This window comes from Bombus vancouverensis, unplaced genomic scaffold (assembly GCF_051014615.1).
Source record: "Bombus vancouverensis nearcticus unplaced genomic scaffold, iyBomVanc1_principal scaffold0036, whole genome shotgun sequence".
NCBI classification, from domain to species: domain Eukaryota; kingdom Metazoa; phylum Arthropoda; class Insecta; order Hymenoptera; family Apidae; genus Bombus; species Bombus vancouverensis.
The window spans coordinates 55,209-72,560 of NW_027468927.1; the positions used below are offsets into that span (position 1 = coordinate 55,209).

General features: G+C 37.1%; 1 long non-coding RNA gene across 1 annotated transcript; it reads right to left on the reverse strand.

Annotated features, from left to right (window-relative positions):
* Window positions 1–15,005: 15,005 nt before the first annotated feature.
* LOC143304472 (uncharacterized) lies at window positions 15,006–15,898 on the reverse strand. The gene is made up of 3 exons (XR_013061134.1): window positions 15,566–15,898; window positions 15,275–15,444; window positions 15,006–15,144 (listed from the first exon to the last, which is right to left on the reverse strand). It is a non-coding gene; the product is annotated as an uncharacterized LOC143304472 (long non-coding RNA).
* Between the last annotated feature and the right edge of the window lie 1,454 nt (window positions 15,899–17,352).

Here is a 17,352-nt window from a genome sequence, read left to right on the forward strand (position 1 = left end):
ACATTACATATGTCGGGTTTACATTAGAATTAGGGTTAGGGGCGTGAAACGAATCTTCGTTTGGGTTACACGTTGTCGTTATGCAATAGAGAAGACATTGACTAGTGCAAATACGATTATTATAGAACCGGACAAGTAACCGTGGTAGAGTAGGTAATCGAGAAACTAATGACAATGATTCTAGGTTCAATAACGAATCCGCGGTCGACGGGATGATAGATGAACGTACTCACAAAATCTAAGTCGGACGCGTAATATTCACTGGTCGTAAAGGGTTACTCCTTTCATCAATGAGATCGCGAGCGAGAATGCCTTTCCCGTCCCGATGATGCCACAGAGGAAAACTATAATGGGGTGTGTCTAAGGACACGAGATCATCGGATTCGTCGAGAAAAGCCTTCGTTCAGAAAGTAAGGGAAATTGGCGTTGTTGCTAATTGGTCAATCTCCATATCGGTGGTTAGAAAAAGATGCTAGCCGCCCTTGAGGGAAAGTTGCTAGTGGGAGACGCCGCTCGTTGAAAAATAGGTCTCCCCTATTTTCCCGTAGTTGGGACAAAGACTGTTTGTCTGTTTGAAGGACTTTAGTTAGCTAAATCTTAAGATTTATAACGGGCCCTCGAGCTAGCTGAACATTACTGCGGAGACGCATCGACATCTGGCAATCATCTTACTCGAAGAATAGGGTCTGCGTGTGGCGAGCTACGGGACAGAGACCGTTGGAATGCTTACTGTCGAGTGTTACAACTATTTCCTTTTTAAGGAGAGCTATAGAATTATTCCATGCCTTTGTTAGACAAAGCGTTTATCCCGTGATCGCGGCTACGTTCGGCGACTGACTGTCGCCTCGAGCCCAAGCTCATTATCACAACCCTCGAACAATTACAATCGGATTGAATAACTACAATTGTTCAATTACAGCTATAGTAGACTCTAGGTTACAATATTGCGGGAATATCAAAAATTTCAAAGGCTCCGGTGTTCTTTCATCTCCGACACATATATTGTTCCTAATCCTAGGACTACGATTCCTAATATTTGTAGTGTGGATATGCCATATTCCTTCAGTGAATTTATGCGTCGCTCAAATTGAAGGGTACTGATTTGTGTTTGTAATGCATCGAGGTTGGCTTTATATCGATTAAAATCGTGAGTTACCTTTGGAGCTGTTTCTAATATTTTCTCTAATATTGGAACATCTGTTTCTTCGAAGCTGTATATACTATTCTTAAATTTGGTTTCGTAAGAGATATTTTTACGCGATCCTCCTATTTTCATGATATTATGATCGTATGTGATTATGCACCCGGTTTTACTGCTAATTAAGCTTGGTTGTCCAATTTCTAGGATTTTATGTGTCTTACATAACACGTCGATTTGTACATTTTTCGCAGGAATAATAATATAATGGTTTTCCTGTTTTGATGTCTAAGGTATATGAGATATAATTATCCTTTCGCTGCATTCCCACGGTCACCGTGACACTGACGACCTTTCTCGGACACCGTGCACTATTTTGGCACGGCGGCACGTTCAGTGGGATTGCCGCGCCGAAGAGGCCGTCCAAATGATCTTCCGGAAATGCTCGCGTTTATAACACGCTCGACTATTGAGCACACGATGGACATAGAAAATGAAATGCATTATTACAATTATTGGAAAGATGCCGTCAGAAATACTAATGTCCTGATTCTAAAACAGTCTCTTATGTTCGGAAGTATATGTCATAAAATTGCCTATGAAAATCCTCGCGTATTTATTCTTTTGGACGAAACGTAAATGAAACGACTTTTACAGCTTACAATTTTTTATGTACAGTAAAATGAGTAAAATTGAATATTTATATATTTGTCGGGTTATCATTAGGATTTAAGGCGCGTAATTTGGCTTCAGGTTCCCCCGATGAATTTCCTAACGAAGATGTCGGCTGATCGTTGTAAGGAAGAACTCTCATTTCATCATAAAATTGGTCCTCCGTCTTGATATTATTTGCGAGCGTTAGTCGTCGAAAGCGTTGATCTTGTGAGCTTAGCATATAAAGGGCAAAGGCATTGATTACTTCGGGCATCGTTAGATCTTGCAACTTCATCTGCAATATGTAACGGAGGCGACTACCATACGCTCCTGGGGTTTCGGTCTCCGACGGTCGTTCTCTGGATATCCTTATTAACGCCGAGGCGGCTGTCTCTCTGCCACCAAAACGCGAAAGGAATTGTTCCTTAAACGTTGGCCAGGAAAGCTTTCCACCGCGCACTATTTGTGAAAGCCAATGCGCAGCAGACCCCTTTAGGGCGCGATTTAGAGCGGAAAGTAACGCACTATCTTGTATCGGGTAGTCTTTCAAAATCACATCTGTATATGAGCACCACGCGGATGGATCAGCGCCCGTGCCTTCAGGGTCAAAACGTGGTAACGTTACATCCTTAGGTTCCGTACTCGGTCTTTGCTCCCTCGGCTGAGTTATCCGGTCCATGATTTTCATGAGTTGTTCCAAGGTGACACATGGGCTTGATCCCACTTCTGATATCGGGTTATCATTAGGATTTAAGGCGCGTAACGATTCTTCGTTTGAATTAGCCATTGTTTTACGAAACAGAGAATATATTTACGCGAATAAACAAGATTTTACAAAATATTATGAATAATGAGTTTAATAAATGATAAGATTAACAAACGATAAGTTTAACTAATAATTAGATTAAAGAATAATAAGTTTAACGAACAATAAGAGGAACGAATAATATGTCTTACGAATAATAAATTTAACGAATAATGAGATTAACGATTGATAGGTTTTACGAATAATGAATTTAATTAACGCTATTAACAATGTTCCGGGGTTCAAACGAATCCACGGTCAATGGGATAACTCTTTACTATGCGTAGAATAATTTTAAACACAAAAATACGATTGCTGAGACACTCGGTAAATTGCTCGATGTATCACTTTCCAAGGCGATCACACGAATGAATATCTGATGAAAATCTTTTTCGCTATACGACTGCATTTGTTTGTTATATGCTCGCTGGAGGCATCGAGAAGGTTCCAATCGTCGTTGCTAGGCAGTTTCTGTCAAAAGTTTGTTGTATACTCTTTGGAAACATCGAGAAAGATCCAAACGCCGTTACTAGGCAGTTTTTGTCTGGAGATTGATTCCTAATACAACGTGTGTCCCATTATATCGACATCTCTAAGGTACAATTCTATGTGATTTCTAGGGAGAACAATACAACCGATCCACACCTTCGTCAGGTAAAACGTTTATCCCGTGACCGTGGCTACGTTCGGCGACCAGTTGTCACCTCGAACCCACTTTCGCTTTCACAAATATCAAACAATTACAAATGACAATTGCTTAATTACAGTTATGATAAAATCTAGGCTAAAGCATTAGAAGGCTTCCTCAAAATTGCAAAAGGAAGGCTCCAGTTTTCCTTTCACCTCCGACATATTATTTTAGTGCAGTAGTGATAGTATAATTTTTGTCTATCACAAAATGTACATAAAAATTAATTTGGTAAATTTTTTATGTATTTAAGGATATAAAACATATATAAAATATATTCAAAGCGTACATAATGTAGATCAAGTTTCGCATATTTCTGCATATTTCTGCATATTTTTGCATATTTTTTTTATTTAAGTATAAATTAATATTTCAAAACATAAGTAAAGCTAATAATAAGTGAGTTATCGTGTGCCCATATCTTTCATAACAAAATAACTCTGATACATAGATACTTGTTGACACGTTTTCAAACTCTTCTGCTAGTTATATTTTTCTCACTTTTATATACCTTTTTACACTTCTATTAGTTACCATATATACTGCTGCGAATAATTATAAACTCAACCCTATATTCAAATTTTTTATGATACTAAAACAAAAGTTGAAAGGATCGTTTGTATAATTTTATATTATAATATAAAACAAATCTGAAGATAGAACAAACAAAAATTGTCTTCTTTCTGGAAAAAATTAAATTTTCTCTTAAAATTGTGTTTTTGGCTGTGAAACAATATAAACATTCAATGTTAATTTTGTTATCCTTTTATTTAATATTTAGTGGATGTTCCCTTATTTTTTATTTCTTCTATGAATCTGTGAGGTACACTATGCACTTATTTATTTAAAAAACAGGAGAGGTATTATCCAAACAAATTATTGCTTTTTTTTAGAATTTAATGTATATATTAATTTACATTATGCTGCTTTTGTAACATTCGTGCTGCTTTTACGAGCCAATAATCATCTGGAAAATTGAAACCACTAGCTGTTCTTGCATACAATAAAGTGTAGTATAGATTATTCGAATTAAGTGGTTTCTTATGCCACTACAATCAGAAAAGCACTCAAACGGAAACTTGGCATTCAGCTTCTTTTGGGAATTACAGAAAAACGCTTTAACAGTTTATAAGACTACGACAAAGAAGAATACAAACATCAAAAAATTTAGAGAATTATTAGTTATGAAATTATTAAGGCTGACTGCTTATGTAATGAAATCTTCTATTTAACGTAGATATCATAATATTGTCATCCGAAAAAGTGCTTCTGGACTGTTGAAGTTATCTGATAGAGGAACGCATGGATAAATTTATAATAGAAATATATATTGAAGTAAGCTGAAGTAGAGGTATAGTATATGCTGATCCAGATCCTCACTCTAGCAGTGATACAGTATAATAAAATATAATAGGGAGCAGGTTGATACATTGACAGCAAAGGACATTACCAAAAAATTAACCTTGGTGTGTAACTCTAGCTGAAAGTTACAAGAAACAGCAATAAAGGTCTACTTATAGCTCTTTTGTTTCTAGACCTTGTGACCCAAAAACAACATTTATATTCAAGGACACAATAATATGGACCTCTCCTTTTCGTTAACTTTTTTGCTTCACTAAGTTCTATTTTCACCGTAACAGCGGTGTCCAGGTCACGAGTATACAAAAGAAAAAGATATAGATTTTTTCTAGAAGTAAATACTTCATCATGGACAAAACATTACATTGAAAATAATTTTTAAATAAACCATGTTTCTATATTACTTTTATAACAGTTTAATAGTCTTATTATTGTTGAGAATTGTGGATCTTAGTCGCCGAAATAAACGTATAGCAACACTCGCATTACACGTAGAAATGATATTAAAATAGTTTCATATTTATTTAATATGTGATTTACAAGATATTCGTAGATACACACTGAACGTGTCTCAGTACTCTTTTTGTCTCACCATCATTTTCTCCGTTCTTTTGTTCTACGAGACGCTGCGCACGCACATTCTCCCACACACACTCATACTCACATATATGTGTCACTATTACGCGGCTAATTTGTGTGTAACACACAAAATTACACATATCTCAAAAATTATATCCTGTGAAATATCCTTCCAAATAACTTTCCCACTAACTTATCTCGTAAGTACTTAAATAAGCGTTGTTCGGGATTTTGATGGTAGGGAACACGTCACTCGCATACGAAGAATTATCCACTAAACTGATAGCAATTGAGGCGAGTTTTGTCCGTATAAAAAGTATTGGTGGAGTAGATGGGATAAAGAATATTCTTTCAACCGACTAATGATTAGGAAAAAATGGGATCAGCATGGCGCAACAAATTCCGAGGAAAGCATGATGGCCGTATCAAGGGACGACAACACGACAATGCCAGTATTCGCCCTAAGTAGCCTCCTATCCACTCATAACAGCAAACGAAGTAATTCGTCATTCGACTTGCCGATATTTCTGACTCTGCCATTTATTTTCCGACTAGATTTAATACATTGTTACATTTCATTTTTGTTAGGGAAGTGATACATTTACACTGTACATGAGAGTGTGTGTGTAAGGGTTAGAGGGCGTCAAGGACTCAGTGGAGACAAAAGACTGTTGTCAGATGTTAGAAGAAAAACAATAGACAACGTTAGATCAGAAGGACGGTTTCAAGGTGGGACGACCGAAAGGTCAGAGTGTGCGAGTCGAAAAGTGTGTGTGTTGCGAGAGTCAGAGTTAATCGAGACACCGAAGTGTAGAGTCGGTTGGCAACCAGCGTGCGTGCAAGACGTTCTTAGAGAGGAATATAGATGTATAACTGTTGTATGGAAATATAGCCAATAATTTGTATTCCCAAATCCTCGAATTTCCTTAACATGGTAGCAGAGCGTGGTTACTAGTTTTGCAAGATATTTAGTGCGTGGTTACGATCTTGCGAGTGAGTTTTCAGTAAAGAAAAAAAAGCTTTCAGAAAAAAAAAAAAATATTTCGAGCACGTAGGAACGCTTGAGTAAGAAAAGAAAAAAAAGAAGAATCAATTAAAATGGAGAGATCGGAAATCATGATACCTATATTCGATGGTGAGGATTATGGAATGTGGAAGCAAAGAATCACGATGTTTCTCAAATATAAGGAATGCGAGGTTGTTACAACTAGAATGAAGAACGAAAGAGACGATGAAGACTGGGACAAAAAGGATTTGAAGGCGATTAATATAATTTATAGTGCAATATCGAACAGACAATTGGAGTATGTTAGGGAAGGAAAAACGGCGTATGATATAATAAAAAGGTTCGATGAAATGTACTTGAAAGAGTCGACGGCACTGCAGATCGTATGCAGAAGGAGATTGGAAAACATAAGACTGGAGAACTACAGTGATTCAGCATCATTCTTTAACGATTTCGAAAAATTAATCAATGAATTAAAAAGTGCGGGCGCACAAGTAAGTGAGAGGGAAATGCTGAATTACATGCTGAATACGTTACCCGAAGAATACAGCTACATAGCGGACATAATAGACGCATTGAAAGAAGAGAATCAAACGGTAGCGTATGTGAAAAATAAAATAGAGATAGCAGAGAAGAAAAATAAATCCAATCGAGGAGAAAGGCAAACCAACGCCTTTTCTGCAAAAAAGGAAGGATGCTTCAGATGTGGTAGATTAGGACACTTTGCGAGAGAGTGTCAAAATGGCGTCCAAGCGGGAAGCAGTAACGGCTATTGGCATGGGCCAACACGTGGTCGAAACAGAGGAAGAGGGAACAAAGGCAATACGAGCAGAGGACGTGGAAACTTTCATCGTCAATCAACAACCGGCACGGGCGAGCATGGAAACTCAAGAGCAGGCATATGGATAGCAACGGCGCACGCAGCAAACAGCAGTGAGACGAATGAAATAAGGAAGAACGAAATATTGTGGCTATTAGATAGCGGTTGTACCGATCACATAATTAATAATATAAATTATTTCGATAAATCTATCGACCTAAAAGAACCGGTAAATATATATTTAGGCGATAATAGACCGATAAAAGCGACAAAAGTTGGGAATGTTATAAGTTATTTTGAAGCATTCGGAAAACAAAATGAAATAAATATGAGGAAAGTATTTTACGCGAAAGAAATGTCCGCAAATTTGATTAGTTTAGGTAAACTAACAGACAATAAGAATACGGTTATTTCCAAAGGAAATATTGCGAAAATAATAGATGAGGATAATAAACTTACAGCTGTAGCGTTCAAAGAAAATGGGACATATAGAATAAAAAGTATATTGAAAGGGAAGAAGCACTTAGTAAACAGCGCCGAACGTAGTGGTATGAGTAAAAAGGAAAGATGGCATAGGATGCTAGGACACGTAAATTTTAAATATTTAGAGATTTTGGGTAAAGAGCAGCTAGTGACTGGCATACCGAATGAATTTGAAAAGGAATTTTTGAAATGTAGGGTGTGTATAGAAAGCAAAATGCATAACTTACCTTTCAAAAATAATCGAACTAAGGCTAGGGAAATAATGGAAATTATTCATACGGACGTATGTGGTCCCTTTAAGACCACCGGATTCAATGGAGAAAAATATTTCATTTCATTTATCGATGATTATAGTAAAATAGCTAGGATCTATTGTATAAAATCAAAAGATGAGGTCTTTGATTCTTTCGTACAGTTCGTAAATGAAGCCGAAAATTTAACGGGCAAGAGGTTAAAAATATTAAGATGCGATAATGGTAAAGAATATTTAAATAATCGAATTTATAAATTTGCTAGGGATAAAGGTATAAGAATAAATAATTGCCCAACATACGTACATGAATTAAACGGGACAGCGGAAAGGTATAATAGAACAGTGATGGACATGGCGCGTTGCTTGTTAGCGGAAGCGAAAGTACATAAAAGGTACTGGCCGGAAATAGTTTGTACAGCGGCATACTTGAAAAATCGAATATTAGCGAATACTATAGAAAGAAAGACACCTTTTGAAATATTCTTCGGAAGAAAACCAAGTGTTAAAAATCTACATCTATATGGAAGTAAAGTTTTTGTAAGAAGGCCAGAACGAAAAAGAGTTTCCAAATGGGACAAGAAGGCAGATATGGGAATTCTATTAGGATATAGTGAAGTAGGATACAGAGTCTTATTAGGTGGGAAAATAACAATAGCTAGACATGTAGAGGTCATAGAGACAGACACTAAATGTATCGGTTTTGAGGAAAATTCATCAGAGGCAGATAGAAATGATAGCGAAGATAACTATTCATTGGTTGGTATGGATAAGGAAGAGTTAGAAGGTAGGAAAGATGAAAATAATAGTAGTATTGAAAGCTCAAACACTCCTAGGAGATCTACACGTATTAAGAAAACTCCAGTAAGGTATCCAGAAAAGGAAAATATTTGCGAGATTCATGCAAATTATTGTAAAGTAGATATCCCTCGTACATTTGAGGAGGCGATTTGTTGCGAAAATAATGAAGTTTGGAAACAGGCTATGGATAAGGAAATAGAATGTCTCTATAAGAATAAAACTTGGAAATTGGTAGAAAGGGTAAAAGGCAAAGAAGTATTAGATGTAAAATGGGTTTACACGAAAAAATCAGAGGACAGGTATAAGGCTAGATTAGTGGTAAGGGGATTTCAACAAAGAAACGTAGCCGATGACATATATTCTCCAGTGGCGAGTAATCAGACCTTTAAGATATTGCTATCATATTGTTGTCAAAATGGATTAATAATTGAGCAAATGGATGTAGAAACTGCCTTTTTAAATGGTGAAGTAACCTCGGAGGTATATGTAAATCAACCAAAGGGATATGCGGACGGAACGAATAGAGTTTGTAAATTATCGAAAGCGCTTTATGGGTTAAAGGAAAGTCCGAGGGACTGGTATGAGTGTTTTGATAAGTATGTGACGAGATTAGGTTTTAAAAAGAACAATATAGAGCTGTGCCTATATACTTATGGAGAGGGAGAAAATGTTGTTTATTTGTTAATATACGTAGACGATTTGTTGATTTGTAGTAAAAACAAAGGGAAGATACAAAGTGTAAAAAAAAATTATTAACTGATAAATTTGAAATGAAAGATTTAGGTGAAGTAAAAGAATATCTTGGAATAAATATAGAGTATGATTATTTAAAAAATGAAATGAGATTAAGCCAAAAGAAATACATAGAATCATTAGCAAACAAATATAAATTACATAACAGCAAATTGTACTGTACACCTATGGAGACCAACTTAAAAATTGAAAAAGCTGAGATAAATAGAGAGGACATTGGATACAAGAATTTAATTGGCGCATTGCTGTATATTAGTGTAAATACCAGACCCGATATAAGTTATAGTGTGAATTATCTGAGTAGATTTCAAGATTGTTGTAACGAGACACATTTTAAATATGCCTTGCGAATATTGAAATATTTGTACCGGACTAGAGATTTAGGGCTACATTATAAAAGAAATGAAAAATGCGAAACGATAGATTGTTATGTGGACGCTGATTGGGCAGGAGATCATATAGATAGGAAATCGACTTCTGGGTATGTAATTAGATTGTATGGAAATGTAATTGGATGGAAGTCTAAAAAACAAAGGTGTGTGACAAAAGCCTCGACGTATGCAGAGTATGTAGCTCTATCGGAAGCGGTGAGCGAAGTAATGACTATCAGAGAACTAATGAAAATCTTCGATGTAAATGTAGACGATAACCCTGTAAAAATCTATGAGGATAACTCTGGAGTAATGAGTATAGCAAAATACGGAACTTTTACAAAAAATTCTAAACACATCGAAGTTCATTACCACTACGTTCACGGGTACATAAAGGAAAATAAGATAAACATAATAAAAGTAAGTACAGAAGAAAACACTGCGGATATTTTTACGAAGGCACTGTGTAGAGAGAAATTTGAAAGGTTTAGGTCATGGATGAATGTAAAATAAGAGAAATGTAAAGAAAGCGATAAATGTCAAATATTTTGTTAATTCGACAAGTATGTAAATAAAATTAAGTGTACAGTATAAATGTAAGGAGGCGTGTTAGGGAAGTGATACATTTACACTGTACATGAGAGTGTGTGTGTAAGGGTTAGAGGGCGTCAAGGACTCAGTGGAGACAAAAGACTGTTGCCAGATGTTAGAAGAATCCAGGCTAGTCGGTTGGCAACCAGCGTGCGTGCAAGACGTTCTTAGAGAGGAATATAGGTGTATAACTGTTGTATGGGAAATATAGTCAATAATTTGTATTCCCAAATCCTCGAATTTCCTTAACAGAGAGATAACAAAATCCAATTAAACTCAAACAACTGTTTGCACATTGCCTTCATTTTTAAGAAGAAATAATCTTCTAAGGTTAAATTGTTAAATCAGAAAATCCAACAAACGACTTCGGTTAAATATCTTGTACTGCATTTGAATCATAAGTTGGGCTGGAAAACATTAAACACCTAATGGTAATTACAATACTGCCCGAGTAGCCGAGCTAACTGGACGTGCAAAGTAGTGCTTCAGAAAAGTGCGGCAAGTGGGGAAGAGAAAGTTAAGAACGGCTACGCCTATAGCCAAATGGTGGAAACCCGTGTCTTCTATTAAGAAGACTAGCAAACCTACCATGAAAAAAATTACACCAATAAAAATTATAAACAAAGAAAATCAGTACTACATATACAAAACAACAGACACATCAAAAACAAGTCAACAAACAAATCAAGGACATGACTGCTCAGCCACAATTGAAGTTGACATGGAAACCAACAAAGAAACAACTCAACAGGACGAAAGATGGAAGGTGGCCAGCTATAACAAAAAAAGAAAAATAACAGGTAATCTAGATACGGAAAAGCAGCGATGGCTGCAAGAATTACCACTAAGAAACTCCTTCAGTTCACTTACGGAAGAAATAGACGACGACCCAGCAACCAAAAACACAACTAAATCAACGAACACTACAAAACCACCACCAATATTTGTCGAGGCCCAGATAATAGACACGCTTATTAATACCAGATCACCAATTTGGATTCAGAAACAAACACTCTACGATAGAGCAAATGCACAGACTTGCAAATGAAATAATTCTAGCAGTAGAAAACAAACAATACTGCACAACCTTCTTTATGGACATCGAGAAAGCATTTGACAAAATAAACCACGAAAGTCTACTTCAATCAATCAGAAAACAATTCCCGGAGCAGATATACCATTAATTAAATCTTACTTACGCAGCAGAACCTTCCTAGTTAAAATTAAAGACACATACTCTGAAGTTAAAGACATCATGGCAGGGGTTCCGCAAAGAAGCGTCTTAGGACCAATTCTATACACACTATACACGGCCAACATGCCAACAACTACTAATAGCAAAATACTGACATTTACGGACGACACAGCTGTACTAGTCAGGCACATTAACCCTGCAACAGCAGTCACATTACTACAAGAACATATTACAAACATAGAAAAGTGGCTTCAAGTTAAACAAATTAAAGCAAACCCCGATAAATGCAACCACATTACATTCATACTGCGAAAACAGATACCACCAAACATTACACTGAACGGCACGCACATAATACAAACAAGGCAAGTCAAATACCTAGGACTCCACTTAGATACACGATTCACATGGAAACAGCATATTAAATCTATAATAGACAAAATACAATTACCAAGGAGACAAATGTATTGGTTAACAAGTTGAAAATCCAAACTAAGCATAGAAAACAAACTAAAAATATACAAAACGATCATTAAACCAATTTGGACTACCACTTTGGGGAACAGCAGCAATGAGCCATATAAGCAAAATAGAGACAATCCAAGCTAAAATTCTTAGATCAATTGTAAACGCCCCATGGTACGTTAGAAACGAGGACATACGGAAAGACCTTGGAATACCAACGGTCAAGGAAGAAATTAGCAGATTCGCAAGAAGGTACAGAGAAAGAATAGCAACGCACCTGAATCGGCTGGCAGCGGAAACGTTCAACACAACCATAGAAAGAAGACTAAAAAGGAAACACCCAGCAGATCTCACAAAGGATATATCTTAACAAACACGAAGATGGTACCCCGCTGGGGGTAGCCACCCACATGTTATATTAGCACGCCGCTATAATATTTTACCAAATGTCCTACTGGACAAATTGTGAATGTGAAATTTTAAATAACAAAAAAAAAAAAGACTTTTCCAGTTCTATGATAATCGTATTTGCACTAGTCGATGTCTTCTCTATTGCATAACGACACGTGTAATCCAAACGAAGATTCGTTTCACGCCCCTAACCCTAATTCCAATGTAAACCCGACATACATATCTTCGCGGGATAATCCGTGGAAATTTCATTTGAGCCCCGAATATTCGAAATATTTCTTACGATGATGTAGAAATTTTAAACACGTAAACATGAAAAAGGTAATGAAGAATAGGGAGGTTAATTAATTAATTAATTAATTAATTAATTAATTATTATTATTAATTAATTTCTCATATTGTAAGAGCTGTGAAACAGCGTAATAACTCTGTCAGAGGTTTGTTTCCTAAAAGGCTGATGATCGTGACAACGACACGCGACGTAAATAAATTCGCTAGTTCGCATATTTTCGAGTTTTATTGCGTGCAATTAACTCGGCCTCTCGAAAAGTGGGCACGTGAGTTAATTAATCCCTTAACCTACAACGGGATCGGGACAAACGTAAATATTGCGGGCATAGCCCGTAGTATATAATCGGACCAAACGTAAATGTTACAAGCATAGCCCGTAATACGATGATCGAGCCAAATATAATATATAATAGCATGTCTACGTTTTCGGCCCAAAATTCTCGAACGTAAATCATAGGTTAAGAGGTTAAGGGAATCGCGCGAGAGAAGAAGAAGGCGGTGTCGTTAATTAAAAGGATCGCAGATACGTTTTAGTCTTATTACGAATCTGACTGCCTGCCTTAACGGTCAGCAGGAACAATGCAGGAGTAACAAAAGCATGGTCAGCGTTTTCCTCATAAATCGCCTTTTCTAACTCGCTCATACGGAAACGAGAGAATCAGGGATTATTTATTAGGGGTTACTGCAATTATCGTAATGCTTTGTTTCTTTAAATCAATTTCTTCACAAAAAATTTCTTCACAAAAAATTTCTTCACAATTAACTCACTTGGACTTACAAGTAATGTGTGCGTTTCAGAGCCCGACCTTTTGATCGACCGCGCCATACCTCGAGTAAAAATTCATACTGGCTTCGCATCTAGGTGTTCGTTTTCATTCTCGTCTACCCTCTAGCGCCCCCCGCCCGGAGAACGACGCGCATACATGGGCGCTACACGACTTGAAAAAACCCTGCTCTCACCTTGTGGCTCATTGGACAAGTTGAACCTACCCTTTCGGGCGGCAGCTCGCTTAGCCGACGCCACACGATGCATGCATCGCGTCGCGTCGTTACCAGCGGCGGCCACGAGGAGGCGGAGCTGCCAGCATATAGCTCGGTCCCAGCTGGTTGGCTTTCCAGCCGATTATCTCTGCACCGTCTCGACACCTATTTTATGGTCATCGCCTGCACCGACAGTTCCAGGTTTCCTCTTCGGCTCACACGTTTTGTATTTTGCACAATTTATCTTTGACGTTGTATAAATGCGTTAAACAATAATTTCAACTTGTCGTAATTGGTAATTTAATAAATTCGACGAAACGAACGCGGCTCGTTAGTTCCTCGAGCATCGATTGTTTCTTAATATCCACTCAAGGAGAATAGAATTCGAAGATCACAAGGGAACATAACAAGTTCATTTTGTCGCATTTTGAACGTTACTTGACGCGTAAGTTGGAATGTCCCGTGTCGTACGTTTGGTTAGGTGAAGATCAAATTACGTTCTTCTCGTGGTCTTCAAATTCTGCCATTCTGAAATGTGATCTTTGCGCGCTTGGAAATTGGCGTTTAAATAAGTAACTAAGCCGTGTTTCCCTTATCGACATCGATATACTATATCGATCATGTTACGGTTACATGCTGTGGTTCGCCTATACGTTATTTCCAGTCGTCTCGATGTTTCTCGCGTGAAGCGCTTCGTTGAACAAGCTCAAAGTTCGGCTGGCGTTTTGCGGGCCCTGCACAACGCCTCGTAACTCAGCCCGCCTGTATTTTACATTTATTATCAGACTGCAGCTGTTACGTAACGAACGGGTCCGCGAGTTCGAGCTCGCGCTCGTGACGTACGTGCTACGAAATATTGTACGTATAAGCGATACCGATGCACCGCTTGATCCTGTTCTCTATTTTTACGGACTGTTCGTGCTGCTTGTGGTCGTGCTACTTTATAGCCCAGTTCGAACTCTAACTATGAGCTTCGGGTCGAGATGAGAATCTCGTTGTAACCTACAGGTTCGAAAAAGACTGATAGGCTTTGATCTACGTGGTGGTTGGGAATTTTCATTTGTTTCGAGTTCGCTTAGCTGATAAATAGTGAAAGTGCATTTCTTCAAAAATAAAGAAGAAAGCGAAGTAGATGGAAACGTGGGTCAAATTTGAAATCACTTCTCGGTTATGTGGAGGTTGATTAAACGTGTTGGTGTATATAGTGATGAGACAAGTTAATATTTGGTGTAGTCAAATGTATTTAAAACTATCGGCAGTACTCTTTTAACGATCTCCTTCTAACGAGTTTAAATTCGACTTCGGTTGACGGTTGCGCATAGCGGCGATATTGTTTTGTCCGGAGTTTGTTTATTATCAAGTTTCGTACATCGAGACGGTATCAATGCCCCGAGGCAAATCAACAACATGAGTTACTCTCGATTCGCATCGTCCTATGACTCATGTGCCGCTACAATATGCAATGGATAAAGTGATAAATAGCTTGCGGATGTTTACGCGTCTCTGAAAATGTTAAAAGATGTAAGATGTTTAACGCGAAGTATTCGTGATAATATTCGCTGTAATTTGAAATATCTGCGTGCAGTCTCGTAGATTTTGAATAAAGATTTATCTTTTATCGAAAAATACATACATGTTTTGGCCTATATATAGCTTTGTACTCTTGTCAACTAAAAAAGAGGTTGAAAAAAAGTGATGTTGACTCTTGGAGTAAAAAATTCATTTAGAAATGCACCAAGAGAAGGAAGATAAATTATTGATGAAACACAGGTTAGTCATTTCCGATCCAAAAGAAAAATGCAACTAAAATAATATGTAGACAGCAATTAAGGCAACATACAGATACGCAAAATGAAAAATAAATGTAGAAAGATACTGTAGTATCGTAGAAATTAAAGATATAAATTTTTCCCCGATTACTTACAATTTATTAATATTGAATTGAATATACAGGCGTTAATTGGACAGAAAACGATGTTTGTTTAACTGAAATTAAATGCGATACTCGTATCTATCTCAAACAACTTTACAGTTATTTGGTAACTCTCGTCACAACGAATCTAACACACTCTCTCTTTCTCTCTCTCACTAGCAACTCTAACAACTCTACAACACTGACAATTCGATCAATTCTCTCAACTCTACTCCTCGATGTCTCGATCAACTCTGACTCTCGCAACACACTCACTTTTCGACTCGCATACTCTGACCTCTCGGTCTAGCCCCTTGAAACACGAAACCGTCCTTCTGATCTAACGTTGTCTATTGTTTTTCTCATGCCTATGTAAGAACTAGGTGACTTTAGTCACATAGGTGCTCTTAAATGTAAACGAACCATCAATCAATTTTTAAATCAAAGAGATTTAAAAATTATAAAGTTTCCCTGTGTTATGTCTAAAATGGAAATAATAAAGTCATTGAAATGATCCATCATTTCAAATTCATATCGCTTTTCTTTACTTCAGAACTGCTATAAACATTTTAAATATCATTTATGTCTGGATTTCCTTGCGAAGTTCTCGAAGAATTCGTCAAATAATGTCATCAACAATATAAATAATCGTAAAACATCTATATTTGTGTTTAAAAAATATGCAAATAAAGAGAAATAGAATAACCGAGACCGGAGAAAAAGAATCAACTTTTTTAGCAATGGCAAGGCACATCCCGTATCTGATACAAGCGGAAGAGAAATCAATTTCTATCATGTCGCACGGTGAACAAGAACGCAAATACGGAATCCTTTGTACTACTCCAAACTCTGTTGAGTCACAGTAATAATAATAATCGGGTGTTGACTTCTGCTCGTTTTTACTTGAAGCCTGCTCGTTACCTCTGACATTTGGAGGATCGTTTTCTGCCGAAACCCGTTCCATCTGACGTTAAAATCAATAAAAGTAATATTACGATAGAGACTTTTATCTCCATTGTCGTCGACTTCCGTCAAGTCTTCGTTTTCTGCTCGATGGATATAATACGGATTCCCAAAAACTTTCTTCATATGAAATTTTATTAATATACATTTATCAAAGATTACACATTTTAAAATGTCATGGTAAGGTATACTTCGATATTACTTTTACTCTCGATAGACGTCGCCGTCGTTGCTGTTGCCACACACGAGACACAACAAATCACGAAATTGACATATTACCGGTAATCTCCTCGCGTCGCAGTTCGAACATTTCACAAATAAGTTGAAGAATTGAACTTTAGATATAGTGGTAAAATTTATTATATATTTTTTTTAATAACGTTTATTTAAACCAAGATACATTTTAATACATTTGGGTATTCACAATAAACCATGAATTTTGATAAGATGTGTTAGACAGAAGTACCGATACGCGACGATACGACATAGCCATACTATGTTATGTGTCGCCGTTTTACATTTTTTGTGTTTTAATCTATTCGTTGGATTTAAGCCGTTGGGGAGTGGAGCTTTTATGTGATTTTGTTGTTGGTTGTTTTTTTCTGTCCTGAAAACTTGGTCGCAAAACAGCACGCTTCGGTAGTCTACTTTTTGGGTGCTGTGTAACTTTGGGGAGGGGCGGGATGAGAAGAGGGAGAGGGAGGGGGAGGGGGATGTTAAATAGGTTTATTTACAAAATTTACAATATTTACAATGTTTGCACCTGTGTTATACGGGGGCAGAATTGAGTTCTGATATGGTATGAGTGCCCCTTTGTTTGCTTTTTCTCCTAGTTG